The 14837-nt window shown below is 46.3% G+C and overlaps 1 long non-coding RNA gene across 1 annotated transcript in view; it reads left to right on the forward strand.

Annotated features, from left to right (window-relative positions):
- The first annotated feature begins 1019 nt into the window (after positions 1-1019).
- The window catches only part of LOC134739067 (uncharacterized), a 40935-nt gene continuing 27117 nt past the window's right edge, over positions 1020-14837 (forward strand). Inside the window, exons 1-2 of the long non-coding RNA XR_010125531.1 lie at positions 1020-1497; positions 5268-5315. This is a non-coding gene — a long non-coding RNA (uncharacterized LOC134739067). The remainder of the gene's footprint in view (positions 1498-5267; positions 5316-14837) is intronic.

The raw sequence follows: 14837 nt of genomic DNA on the forward strand, positions 1-14837 counted from the left end.
TTTAGTAGAGACGGGATTTTGCCATGTTGGCCAGGCTGGTCTCCAACTCCTGACCTCATGTGATCCACCCACCTCAGGCTCCCAAAATGCTGGGATTACAGGCATCAGCGACCTCACCCAGCTGCCTTGGAGTTTTTTCCTGGCCCCTTACCCAATCTTATTGGTGCTCACAACATCTTGGGTTTTTAAAAAACTCTATTGTGTGTGATTCTTCAGAGATGCTCCTCCTTAGTAGCCTCTAAGCTCCACGAGGGTGAGGCCTGGGCCTAATTTTCTCATTGCTGTGCACCCTACAGCACCTAGTTTAGGGCCAGGCACAGGGTAGGTGCCAGCTAAATATTTGTAAATGAATACATGAATGAATAAATACAAGAATGGATGAGGAGGCACTGGTGCCTGCCCTAGCTTGGACAACAGTGCTGAGTGTCAGTTGCTCCATGGGGGCTCATCTTAGCTGCTCTGGTGGCAAGGTTTCTTGCAGCATCATTGTCTTAGTCAGCTAGGGATGCCATAAAAAAATACCACTGACTGGGTGACTAAAAAATAAGCGAAATTTAGTTCTCACAGTTCTGGAGGTTGGAAATCCAAGACCAGGGTGCCAAGATGGTCAGGTTCTGCTGAGGGCCCTCTTTCTAGTGAAGGAAATCAAAATATTTTACCCCAAAATATAATTTTTTGACACATTTTGAAATGACTGCTCAGAGGGCCTGCAAACTCAAGTAGCCTTGCAAAGCTGTCTTCTGTAGGGGAGATTTGCATTTGTAGAGAAAACCTGCATCGCTGCAGCCAGACTTTCCAAAGGCCTTTCCTTTTCGGGATCTAGGAACAATTAACTGAGATTCTGACAACTTTAAAGGTCTGAAAGGAACATTTACCACCTATTCTCTGTGAGAGCTGCTACCTGTGAGGTTTCATTTACATAACAAGACTGCATTTGCTGGCCAGGCCTCCTCTTCTTTCTCGCATTAACCTGTTTTGCCACTCCAGGCCCCCATTCTTTCTGTAAGAGAGAGAGCGCGTGCACCCTAGTCTCTTCCTCTTACTTTTATTTTATTATTTCTTTGAGATAGTGTCTCATTCTGTCGCCCAGGCTGGAGTGCCGTGGTGTGATCACAGCCCACTGCAGTCTCGACCTTCCTGGCTCAAGCGATCCTCCCACCTCAGCCTCCTGAGTAGCTGAGACTACAGGCACTTGCCACCACACCCGGCTAATTAAATTTTTTGTTTTGTTTTGTTTTGTTTTAGGGCTGGGGTGTCACTATGTTGCCCAGGCTGCTCTGGAACTCCTGGGCTCAAGTGATCCTCCTGCCTCTGCCTCCCAAAGTGTTGGGATTACAGGCATGAGCCGCCATGGCTAGTTTAAATGGTTTTTCAGGGTCACATATCTCGGAAGATATGTGGGATGTAAACCCAGCAGCCTGGCCCCAGAGCCCATGGTCTTCATGGCAGCAGCATGTGTGCTGCCTCTCATGTGTACAAGTGAATGAAGAATGAAAGGTAAGCAGCGCACCGTGGTCATCCCCGCAGCCAGGAGCCTCCAGAGGTGCCATTCTGTCTCTCAAGTCCCTGGGTTTTGGGGACTCCCTGTCACAACCCCTTTGGGGTAGCCTCCCACCCCTGCCACTGCATCTCTTCCTCCCCTTGTCTTCTCTCTGTCTAATTGTGAGCGCGCTGCGCTAAGTAGGTCACTCCCACCGAGGGCTTTTTTTTTTTTTTTTTTTTTTTTTTTTTTTTGAGACAGTCTTGCTCTGTCGCTCAGGCTGGAGTGCAGTGGCCCGAACTCACTGCAACCTCCGCCTCCTGGAGTCAAGTGATTTTCCTGCCTCAGCCTTCTGGGTAGCTGGGACTACAGGCACCTGCCATCACATCCTGCTAATTTTTGTATTTTTAGTAGAAACAGGGTTTCACCGTATTGGCCAGGCTGGTCTCAAACGCCTGACCTTGTGATCCGCCTGCTTTGGGCTCCCAAAGTGCTGGGATTACAGGCGTGAGCCACCGCGCCTGGCCTCACCCAGGGCTTTTAATGAGAAGTTTTGCCATACCAAGGCAGCAAAGATGAATAATTCAGTGAAGAAGGAATGTTATTCTTTTTTTTTTTTTGAGTTGGAGTTTTACTCTTGCTGCCCAGGCTGGAGTGCAATGGTGCAATCTTGGCTCGCCGCAGCCTCTGCTCCCAGGTTCAAGCGATTCTCTTGCCTCAGCCTCCCGAGTAGCTGGGATTACAGGCATGAGCCTCCATGCCTGGCTAATTTTGTATTTTTAGTAGAGGTCGGGTTTCTCCAAGTTGGTCAGGCTGGTCTCGAACTCCTGACCTCAGGTGGTCCGCCCGCCTCGGCCTCCCAAACTGGTGGGATTACTGGCATGAGCCACCACGCCCTGCCTTTTTCTTTTCTTTTTTTTTTTTTTTTTGAGACGGAGTCTTGCTCTGTCACCCAGGCTGGAGTGCAGTGGCACAATCTCAGCTCACTGCAACCTCCACCTCGCGGATTCAAGTGATTCTCCTGCCTCAGCCTCCCGAGTAGCTGGGACTACAGGCACCCACCACCACGCCCTGCTAATTTTTGTATATTTAGTAGAGACGGGGTTTCACCATGTGGGCCAGGCTGGTCTCGAACTCCTGACCTCAGGTGATCCACTCGACTCGGCCTCCGAAAGTGCTGGGATTATAGGCTTGTGCCATCTCGCCCAGCTGGGAATGTTATTCTTTCACAGAAGAGTCCCTTGACAGTGGGAGAGGCAGGGAAGGACTGCTTATTATGGGAGGAGTGGGGGCTGGGGTGACAGAAGTAGAGAGGTGAGGAGGAAAGCCCCACATGAATCACTAGCAGAATTCTGAGGGATCCTTGTCAAAGCCTCTGCCATTTAGGAGTTAAGCCTACTTAGGCTGGTGCAAAATCCCCAGTAATCTGATGGCTTTTGCCCCATAAAGCAGTGATCTCTTTACGACCAATGCCTACTTCCAAAGAGAGGTGTTGTCATATCTAGGGGTGATGGCCTGTTTTCTTAATTCACTGAAATTTCAAAATGATTAAGACTACTCAAAGGGGAAAGAGGACAGATGGAGGGGAGTGATGTGCATTCCCAGTCCTCATTCAATGCCTGTTGTGGGGTGGCAGGGGGGTTGCTAATCCTTAGACAGCAACTTTCAGAAGACATAAAACAGTTTTCCTGATGATGTGTTTCGAATTCTGACAGAACATATGAGATGCAAGCCTTCTTCTCAATTGTCAGTTAGCCATTTGGGACATAGAACTGGGGCTCTAGTTCACCCTTGTCTGAATAAAATGCAGCAATCTTTTTTTAGATGGAATCTTTCTGTGTTGCTCTGGCTGATCTCAAATTCCTAGGCTCAAGATATCCTCCCCTCAGCCTCCTAGGTAGCTAGGAAGACAGGCATAGGCCACCAGCAAGCAGTAATCTTTTTGTGGGAGTTGGCATCTGACACAAAGCAAGTTTTCTAATGTTTTATGTGCCAAAAGGATCCAGTGGCTTATACTCTGGTGCTCTAGAATAAGAAGAGTGGATTTTAGCCCCTGTTCTACTACTTCTTGGCTGTGTGACCTTAGACAATTTATAACACTTCGCTGATCTTCAGTGTCCTTATTTAAAAACTGAGTAGCTGTAACAAAACTCTCTCATGCTTGCTGTGAAGACTGTAGGAAATAAAAATGTATTTTTTAAACGGAAACTTTGTACATATGTAAGGGATATTTACAAGTAGAAAGGGGTACTTGGCAACTTCTCTGTACTTAGCACACTCTCACCTGAGCCCCTTTGGATAAACTGATTTGCTAGGGTTGAGAACAAAGTATGTGGCCATGGAACTGTTTCTATGCAAACCTAACTGACATGTCAGAAAGCCAAATAGTGATCTTAGTCTCAATGGCACTTTCCTATCACCAGAGGCATAGAGAGGCAATCTTTGGAGTCCAAGGTATCTGAGTTTGGTACTAGGTTCTGCCATTTATTAACTATGTGGGAAAATTAATCAACATCCTTGAGCCTCATGATTGTCATCTGTGGAACAGAATTAATAACAGTTTCTGTCCCTCAAAAATGTCCTAAGTTTTAAATTAGAATGTCCATATGTAGTCCATAGCACAGGCTCTGACACAGTAGCTTTTCAATAAATGGAAGCTTTAGATGCTGCTGTTATTTTAAAAGAGCGAAAAACTCTGAGATTTTACATATACTAAGATTCGTTTAAAATTTCTTCACTATAGTCTGGGCAATATAATGAGACCCCATCTGTACAAAAAAATTAAAAAAATTAGCCAGGTGTAGGGGTGAGCATCTGCAGTCCCACCTAACTACTTGGGAGGCTGAGGTGGGAGGATCACTTGAGCAGAGAAGGTCAAGGCTGCAGTAAGCCATGATTGCACCACTGCACTCCCCAGCCTGAGTGACACAGTCAGACCCTGTCTCAAAAAAAAAAAAAAAAAAAAGATCTTTACTGAATGCCAACCATGTGCCAAGGAATACTAGAGATACAGTGGTGGCCAAATTACCTGACTTTCAACAAGCATTTGGGAGTGAGTGAAAGCAAGACTCTATTCTGGCTCAGAAATTAATATGCCTAAGCTGTTAAGGTCTTGGAGGCTGAGGCTGAAGCGGAGATGATTTTTTTTAAGACTCTGGGACTCAGCTACTCACTAAAGGAATGGGAAAGTGTGCAGATAGTATCAGGCACAGGAGGACATACAGAGGAAGAAAGGTAGTGTTTTTAAGGAGGAAGTAGTACTACTTCCCTTTGCAATAGGAAAAACCAAACCAAATAAGGAAACAAAATGAACAAGTAACGCTTCACTAGCTGTGGACAGGACAAAAACACCAAGGGGCCTCACCTGAGTTTTTCCTTTCCAACATTCTGCCTTTTCCTTGTCAAAGCAGGAATTTAAGAAAGGATCTAAGAATTCATTCATACCTCTGTGTTGTAGGACCAATGTGAATTGCCTGGAGACTAGCCTCAGGAGTGAGTGATATCATAGTCAAGTCCCAGTTCATTGTGGGTCAAGGAATCTGGCTCCAGCCTCAGTTTCTTAGGAAAGAAGCCAGTGGGAGTTACACAGCCTCTGATATAACTTGAAAAACTGCCCACCTTGGCAGATGGTTATCCATCCATGGGGCTCAGTGACCTGTGATCAGATGGAACCAAATGAGGGCTGTGGCAATGGTGCCTTTGGGAGGCTTGGTGAGGCAGAGTTGGAGGTCGGAGAAGCTAAGTTGCCCTGAACCTTTCCTGAGGAATGTGTCTTCTGTTTCTTTAGAAAGTTACACTCTCACCAATGACCAGCTGCCTTCTGGGTGAAGTGAAAGTGAGTACCCTGCTGACTTTTACTTTCTGTCTCCTCTTCTTGGCTTTGGTTCAAGACAGAGCAAATCACTTTGTGCTGCAAAGAGCTGACTGACACCCCTACGCACTGCATCATCTTGCTTTTGGGGAATGGGGAAGAGAATGGGCAGGGTTGGCCTTCATCAAGACCGTTAAGGGTTAACACAAGTTGGCATTGGAGGCCCTTACCACCTTCCCAAGAGAGATCCTGAGACATGCTGCCTAATGGAAACTTGCCATTCCTCACTTCAGCATTCCCTTTCCTCTCTCTGCCTCTTTCCTCCTTCAACTTCCACAGCTCCCCAGGACCAGTTTAATTTGTCCAGTATTGAAATCATCCCAGGCAAAGCAGCCAGCCTCCTCTCTTTACTAACAGCTGGAGTGAGGACTGAGGAGGCCTGGAGGCTTACTGCTTGCCATGGTGAGAAGTAGGCCCTGAGAGGATTATGAGCAGGGAGCTGGAGTTTTTTTGTTTGTTAGTTTTGATGAGTTTTGTTTGCTTTTCTTTCTGCACCCACCTGCCCCCCTGTTTCCTTCCCACCTACCCCTCCAGAGTCTCAAACCACTAAAGCAGAAGGAGATTACTAGGAGCAAAATCAGCTCCTGACGTGAGCTACACTAAATCCAGGCTGCCCTGCTGAGGGTAATTGGTGTGTACTTTGTGAAGTAGACTCTGGGAGAGCCAAGTTTGGAAGGCAAGATGTACCACCTTTGTGGCATGGCACAGCATCCTGAGGCAGAGGGGGCCTGCTAGGGGAGGAGGGGGCGTTGAAGCTCTCTGAAGCCTCCACACTTTTTCCTTTCTGGCCAAATAGGAAAGTCGCAGGCAAACTAAAAGCCAGTTTAGGCTGAGAAAGGCAGCTAAGTCCTGAACTCCTGTCCTGTGTCTGCCACACCCCAAGGTCCCTTTCTACCAGAGTCCAGGCACCCACTCCACAAAATCTCCTTCAATCAGCTTCCTCTCTTCCCACTGGTGACCAAGGCAGATCATATTCATAGAGAAGATATGAGCTCCTGAAAGGGTGTGAGGTTATTATGTTACATCTATTCCTGTTGTTATTAGTGTTTTTGTGTTATTATTATTATTTTGAATTAGTTCCCTTCAATTTAATCCATGGCTCTGAGAATGGAGACAGCTGATTCAGGGAGATTTTTTGGACTGGGTACCTGAACTGCACTAAAAAATGACCTTGCTTCCTTATTAATTAGTAACCTGGGGCTGAGGAGCAATAAGAAAGGAGAAGCGCATGGGAAGGAAACTCTGAGCGGACCAGCAAGGCCAGATAATGGCCAATGGTGAAGTCTCAGTGTCTCCTATCTCCTCTTTCATTCTGTGGCAACTGCATAAAGCTACCTTGATTCGAGGATCATCTCAGAGTGAAAATATCCAATGGTGTCCCTGTACTTCTAGTTCAATCCTTTTATCCATCCCAGCCTAGAAATGGGTACCCTCCTCCCTTTTTGACCCTCCAAACATGTATTCTCAGTTTCCAAGGTTTCTATTTATCCTCACTTAGGTGTTGCTTTATGTATACTCTCAAAACCTTTTCTTTTGTCCATGTTTTATTTTCCCAGCAAGATGGCACATTTCCTGAAGGCAGGTTCTGCGTCACAAACTCCACTAGAATCCCTCTTCTTCAGGGCTCTGAATACGATGGGAGCTTGGTGAATGTATCTTGACTTACTGCTCATGAAGCAAGAGCCACAGGAAAGGTCCATGCTATGAATAACAGGCATAAAATAGGAGAAATTGGCTTATTACATAAAAAAATAAGATTAAATGCTTATGTCATGCCATGTACATAATAAACACTAGAGGTATTGCACACTTAAACATGAAAGGCAAAAGTTTACAACTATAGAAATACTGGAGAGGCTGGGCGTGATGGCTCATGCCTGTAATCCCAGCACTTTGGGAGGCCGAGGCAGGCGGATCACGAGGTCAGGAGTTCGAGACCAGCCTGACCAACATGGAGAAACCCCGTCTCTACTAAATTTTTGGTAGAGACGGGGTTTCTCCATGTTGGTTAGGCTGGTTTGGAACTCCTGACCTCCAGGTGATCCGCCCACCTCAGCCTCCCAAAGTGCTGGGATTATAGGTGTGAGCCACCACGCCTGGCCAACATTTCTATATCCCCCTAGAACTACTCTCACAGGTACACAAAGTAGCTTGCATGAAATGTTTGTTGCAATATTGTAATACAGAGAAACTGAAAACAACCTAAATGTCCATCAACAGAGGAATGGATAAATAAAATGCAAAATATGCAAATCATGGAATATTATATAGTGGTTAAAATGAACATATTAGTTTCACAGTTATCAACAGAATTAGTTCTCAATAATTATAATATTACATGAAACAAAGAAGCAGAGAAGATGTACAGAACAATACCATTTATGTAAATCAAACACACAAGAGTGCACATCTGGCCGGGTGCAGTGGCTCACGCCTGTAATCCCAGCACTTTGGGAGGCCGAGGCGGGTGGATCACCTGAGGTCAGGAGTTTGAGACCAGCCTGGCCAACATGGTGAAACCCTGTCTCTATTAAAAATACAAAAAATTAGCCGCGCATGGTGGCGGATGCCTGTAATCTCAGCTACTCTGGAGGCTAAGATAGGAGAATTGCTTGAACCTGGGAGGTGGAGGTTGCAGTGAGCCAAGATTGCATCATTGCACTGCAGCCTGGGCAACAAGCGTGAAATTCTGTCTCCAAAAAAAGAGTGCATATCCATCATGAAAGGAGATGGGATTGGGAAGGGTGATAAAGAGGGAAATAAATAAAGTAAAAATAAATAAAAATAGAAATAAAATGATACAAAGTGGGCCATGCATAAACTGATGATGATAATATGACTCTAACAGTATTCCAGTCAATGAAATTCTTTGCACCTGAAGCACACCCCTTACCCTGAAGGAAAAAAAAAAAAAAAGAAAGAAAGAAATGGGATAAGGTATAGGAAAGTGCCCAAAGCAGTGTCTGGCAACCAATACTTGCTCAGCAAAAGCAAGTTTCCATTTTCCTGCTTCACCCTTCTTCCTTGAGAGGGAAGTGGTAGTGAGCAGGGAATACTAAGAGCCCAGAAGCTAAACATCTGTTGTCTTAGTCTGTTTTGTGCTGCTATAACAGAAAACCAAAGACTAGGTAATTTATAAAGAACATAAATTTATTTCTCATAGTTCTAGAAGCTGGAGAGTTCAGGATCAAGGTGCCAGTAGATATGGTCTCTGGTTCCAAGATGGGGCCTTGCTGTGTCCCCAACACTGCACCCTCAAACGGATAAGGCAGAAGGGCTTGAGAGTGAACCAACTCCCACAAGCCCTTTTTATAGTGACATTAATCCATTCATGTGGTTGGAGCCTCCCAAAAGGCCCATATTCCAACACTGTCACTTTGGAGATTAATTTCCAGCATATGAATTTTAAGGAATACATCCGAGTCCATGGCACCTGAACATTTAGACCTGTCCTTGGATGTCAATTGGTCCACCTGGAGGAGGTGCCACTGCTGAAGGGCACCAAAAGTGAAACAAAAGCACCTCGTTGGAGACCAGCAAGGGGCCTCCACAGCCTGAATGTTTCTCATTGGGATGTGAGCTCCCTTTGTTCCTCATAATCCCAATTCCACCATCTTTGTGCTGAGAACTTGATCCAAGGAGCCTAATCAGTAAGGCTGCTAGCTTGGCAGTCCTGTATTTAATGAAACCAACCTCTCTATTCACTCAAGGATCATTAAAAAGCTTTATTTCTTCTGACAGATGCAACACTACACTTGCCCAGAGATTCCCCTGGCTGCTCTGAGAAATGGGCAGCATAGCTCAGGAAGCTGAGGGCTGAGACACCTGAAAGCTGGTTTAAGGAAACTGCCAGGCCGGGTGTGGTGGCTCATGCCTGTAATTCCAGTACTTTGGGAGGCTGAGGCGGGTGGATACCTGAGGTCTGGAATTCGAGACCAGCCTGACCAATATGGAGAAACCCCGTCTCTACTAAAAAATACAAAATTATCCGGGCATGATGGTGCATGCCTGTAATCCCAGCTACCCGGGAGGCTGAGGCAGGAGAATCGCTTGAACCCGGGAGGCAGAGGTTGTGGTGAGCCGAGATTGCGCCGTTGCACTCCAGCCTGGGCAACAAGAGCAAAACTCCGTCTCAAAAAAAAAAAAAGAAAGAAAGGAAAGAAAGAAAGAGAGAGAGAAAGAAAGAGAAAGAAAAGAAAGAAAGAAAGAAGGAAAGAAAGAAAGAAAAGAAAAGAAAGAAAGAAAAAGAAAGAGAGAAAGAAAGAAAACGACCTTTCTTGAATAGGGACACAGTATGAACACAAAGGCAGGGATGGTGTTTGATTGAGTATACCCAGACACTTAGCTGAAGGGTCTCTGGTAGGCAAATGCTCAGACAGCCTGCTTTTTACCTGTTTCAGCTTTGATTTCTACTGAAGGCCGATCATTTTAGCCCAACCTAGCTTCAGCCTGAAGATAGCCAGTTCTAGAGATAGTAGCCTTTAGAGACCTTCTGCTAGAGAAGAGAAGAGAAGAGAAAACAATGGGCAAATCCTTGCTCCCAAGGACATGGTTTTAGGAAGAGCAATCCCTGAGACTTGAGTGGTGACAATGGAGACAACCACACAGGAATGCAAGTCTCCAGTCTGGCTCTGACCTACTTTATAGCTGGGGAATAACATTTCCTTGCAGTGGTCCCAAGACAGAAGCAGGCCAGTTTTCTACAAACTAGGAAAACGGTATAGATGAGAAAGGAACAGACAAATATATATGGGGTCATAAAAGGGAAAGACTTCTGCAAAGAGCACTTGCTTATCATTTTTTTTTCACTTCTTCTGAGCCAAGCTCCTGCTGGCTAGGATTGTCATTGGGCCAGTGTCAGGACCTGACATCAACCTTGGTTTTAGCAATACCGAGAAACAAGGAGGCCTGGTCCTAGCAGCCACAAAGCTGCTTGACGGTCTGCCTAGGGGAAAAGGAATTCGGCCACATGGTAAGAGTCCGTATTTGTGCACACTTGTCTCCTCGCCTTCATTTCGTCTTTATCTCTACCTCCTCCCCCAACCCCAAGCTGTGGGGTATTTGGTCCTCCTGGCTCCTTTCTCTACATCTGTTGTCTATCTGTCCTTTTTGCATCCAAGGTCAGGCAATTGGGATTTGCTGATTTAAAATTTGTATTTAAAGATTTTGCATGCTGCCAGCTCAGGAACACAAATGGAGTACCAGTCCGCTCTGGATACTCTTTTGTCCAATGTCCTTGGTGGGATGAGGGAGGGAGGCAGGAAGAGCTAGGGCCAGGTGATAAGGGAGTACTGCTGGTTATGTGTCCCAAAGCATACTTCTTCAGCTCTATTACCAACTGCCCCTCCCCATCCTCCTACTGGACTCCTGATGAGAGAGGCACTGAGGTTGGGGTGGGTGCAGAGATAAAGGAAGAATTACTGTGTTATGGAGCACTCACTACATGCCTCCAACCATGTCAGGAAATCTACATATATTGCTTTACTTCGTGCTCACAACAGGCTGTGAGGTTAGTAATATTATCGTTCCCTAGTTTATAGTTGAGAATACTGAGCCCCAAAGAGGATAAGCAACTTCCCTCAAGGTCTCACAGACAGTAATAATGTTGAGCCAAGATTCAAACCCAGGTTTGGCTGACTAGCCGTAATGCCCTTAACAGCTGCTCTGTTAAGAGCACTAGTTTATGTTCCTGGCCATGTCACCAATATATACTATTTTTTTTTTTTGAGACGGAGTTTCCCTCTTGTTGCCCAGGCTGGAGTGCAATGGTGCAATCTCAGCTCACTGCAATCTCCGCCTCCTGGGTTCAAGCGATTCTCCTGCCTCAGCCTCCCAAGTAGCTGGGATTACAGGCATGCACCACCACGGCCAGCTAATTTTGTATTTTTTAGTAGAGACGGGGTTTCTCCATGTTGGTCAGGCTGGTCTCAAATTCCTGACCTCAGGTGATCCACCCTCCTCAGCCTCCCAAAGTGCTGGGATTACAGGCATGAGCCACCACACCCGGCCCAATATGTACTGTTAATGAAAAAATTTGTTTGGGCCCCAGATTCCTCTGGTATAAAATGGGAGTGATGGCCCTTTGCCTGACTACTGGGCTTGCTGTGAAGGTCAAACTGGTTAAGGCATATGGAATAACATATGGAATAATAAAGAACCATTTCCCTTTGTGTGAGGGTAGGGAATCAAAGCCTGATCTATGAGCTGGGCTGCCTGGGTTCCAGTCATGGCTGTGTCCTTCCCTGGTTCTTGACCTTGGATAAAATTACTTCAGGTTTCTGGGCCTCAACTATAAACTGAAGGAGGTGGCCTCAAAGGGCTCCTGCAGGTCTATGGGGCTGTGATCATTTCCCCTCTCTGCGTCTTAGGCTGTCTGCCTGCTGCTAGAGGGAGATGGTCTCACTCAGCCTTCTCCCTTCATTCTGCTGACATCGAATGGATCTGAAATAGTTTGGAATGAACAAGAAGCCAGAGCCCCAAAGTCCCCATGCCTTCTTCTGTCTTCCCTCACCTTCTACCATCACAGTGTTGGTCCCAGGTATTGCTCTCATTCCCACTTCCTTGTTATTAATGAGGGGAGAGACAGGGCCTTAACCCAATCTCCTCATAGCCCAGCATAGCCCTACTCCCAGTGTACCCTTCTAAAGAAAAAGTTGTGATGTTGGCTTCACTTGTGTCATCTGATGATGCTCTTGGGGACTACGGGTAGGGCCTAGTCCAAGGCGTGGGCCGTGAAGCAACTCACAGTAACAGGCTTGATAGTCATTTGCAATCCTAAAATGCTGCACTTCCTCCCAGTCATATCTTGAATTAATGAAGAGCCATTTTATTGGAAGTCTAATGTGTACAAAGTACTCTGTTGGGCACTAGGAAGGGAACACTCAGATAGACAAGAAGCTCACAGGCTGGTGTGTGAGACGGATGTGTCTTCTAGCACATAGAGCACTTCGTGTACTTCACAAGGGCATACAGGACTTTATCTCATCAGATTCTCAAAACTTCTAGGAGATATACAGGACAGTACCATCCTTATTTTAGTGGACCGAGTCGCATAAGTACATGCGAGCTTGTAAAAGTAAGAATAAAAATAGAAGAGTAGGTGCCAATTGCAGAGCTGTCTGATGATGTGAGGTAGACAGGTTCTAACCACACAGTACAGTGAGCCTTTGGGAGAGAAGCACTATGGGAAGACCTTGCTTTCATGTTTAGCCAGCTTATTCTTGGAAAACTGAGGGGTCACCAAGACTATTTTTATGCAGAGGAGTCAAAGCCTAAGGAACTGATGAAGACTGAGTTCTTGTTTTTAGGTAGCCCACTGATTGAGAAGATGGAGGGGTTTCTGCAGAACAATCAGGGCCAAGAGAAAAATTGCCATTAAGCCTGCTTTAGGAAGGTTCCAGAATGGAGTCTTAGAGCTTGATCAAGAAGAGTCCAGGAGGCTGTCCACAAAGCTTGGCTCACAGAGTTTTGAATGAGCCTGTCCTGCAGTGCAGCCTGAGGTCCTCTCAGCATCTGCCCTCTCTGGAGGCACTCTCTAAGCTCCTGGAGTTCTGTAGGTAACCCAGCCCCCAAAGCTCTGGCTTCTTTCAAAAACAGAGCTGGAGGGCACATCTGCCAAACTCCTTCACTAACAAGCAATCTCTTCTCTGGCAGCCCTGCTCTGCCCTTCCGCTGGAATAATTGAGCACAGATGTATGTGCATGCGAGTGCATGCATATCTGTGTACTTGGGAGAGGTGGGGGATGCAGTTGTATTGCCTGGGGAGGAGAGGATTCTCGCTGTTCTGTTATCTTACTAGCTGCTTCCAGGTATTTGCTTTTGCTGCCCTCCCTCCTTTCCTTTCCCGGCCCTCCTGCAGATTCATGGGAGGGGCTCGCTCCTTGCTCTGTGCCCTAAGGCTACAGTGCCCCAGAGCCCGACTGCAGCAAAACACTAAAAAGCCTGCAGGCATCAGGAACCAGGTCCTGAGTGAAGGACTAAATCTGGAAGTGGAGATTCAGGAGAGGGGACTCATGTACATGTTGTGTGCCTAGTGGTTAGGAGCCTGGGATCAACACATGCCTGTAATCCCAGCTACTTGGGAGGCTGAGGCAGGAGAATTGCTTGAACCCAGGAGGCAGAGGTTGCAGTGAGCCGAGATCGCGCCACTGCACTCCAGCCTGGGTGACACAGCGAGATTCCTCTGTCTCAAAAAAAAAAAGAGCCTGGGATCTGATGACAGATTTTCTAGGTTCATAATGTTGTTCCGTATTCTACCACCAATATAACCTCTCTGTGCCTCAGTTGCCTTGCCTATAAAATGGAGATAACAGTACCTTCCTTATAAGAGTGTTTCACAGATTCAATGCATAATTATCTATAAAGTAGTTAGAACAGGGCTGGACATACACCAAGTAATCAAAAACTATTAGCTATTAGTTTCAGTCTGTCTTCTAAGATTTGTTTCCAACTCCCAAGCTGCCAGGGTCTCCTATTAGTTGCCTGCCCTGATGAGGGTGCCTGCCCTCTTTAAGGCAGGTGCCATGGCACCTTGTAAAGGTTTCTCTCCGTGGAACTTGGGCTCAGCCCTAGCCAAGTGTGATCAGCTCTGAAGCCTTGAGATTTCTAGGAAGTGCTGCTTGTGCTGGCTCCAATGCTGTGATTCCTTCAGGAGCTTAAGGCCCAGTAGTCTTCTCCACACAGAGGGCAGAAGGAACTAGATTTGGGGAAGAGGTAGATGCCTGAGTAGAAAAAAAACAGCTGTTATTCTTATGCTGTTACCCAACAACATTCAACATGGAACACTTCCGTGACCAAATGTATGGTGTGTTTCCCAATTTCTCACACACCAAGCAAGCAACTCTGCAGGAGACACCAGCTGGATGTCCTCCAATTCAATTCTGATGCTACCTACCTGGAGATAGCATCAGATCCTGCAGGTTGAGGGCTCGGTCCCCAAGCCTGTCTCCCACTTCCAATGCCAATCACAAGCCCCAGGTTATTTTGCCTCTGCTTCTGACTGACTGGCTATAAATCGGGGTTCCCATGAACCCCTCCGCAGGTTTGATCAGTTTGCTAGAGCAGCTCACAGAACTCAGGGAAGCACTTACTTAATTTTACCAGTTAGAAAGGAGATTTTGAAGGATACAAATGAATGGCCAGATGAAGAGATATATAGGGTGAGATCTAAAGTCCTGAGCACAGGAGCTTCTGTCTCTGTGGAGTTGGGATATGCCATCCTCCTGGTGGGCAGATGTTCAAACTCCATGTATGGCTATCCACGGGCTTTTCAAACTCTGTCTTTCTGGGTTTTTATGAAGGCTTTATTATGTAGGCATGATTGATTAAATCCTTGGCCATCAGTGATTAACTTAACTTTCAGCTCTTCTCCCCTCCTAGGAGGCTGGGGGTGTGGCTGAACATCACAATCCTCTAATTGTGCCTTGGTCTTTCTGGTGACCAACTCCCATCCTGAGGCTACCTACCTGCTGCCAGCCATCAGTCAAC

The sequence above is a fragment of the Pongo pygmaeus genome, chromosome X (genome assembly GCF_028885625.2).
Source record: "Pongo pygmaeus isolate AG05252 chromosome X, NHGRI_mPonPyg2-v2.0_pri, whole genome shotgun sequence".
In the NCBI taxonomy this organism is placed as follows: domain Eukaryota; kingdom Metazoa; phylum Chordata; class Mammalia; order Primates; family Hominidae; genus Pongo; species Pongo pygmaeus.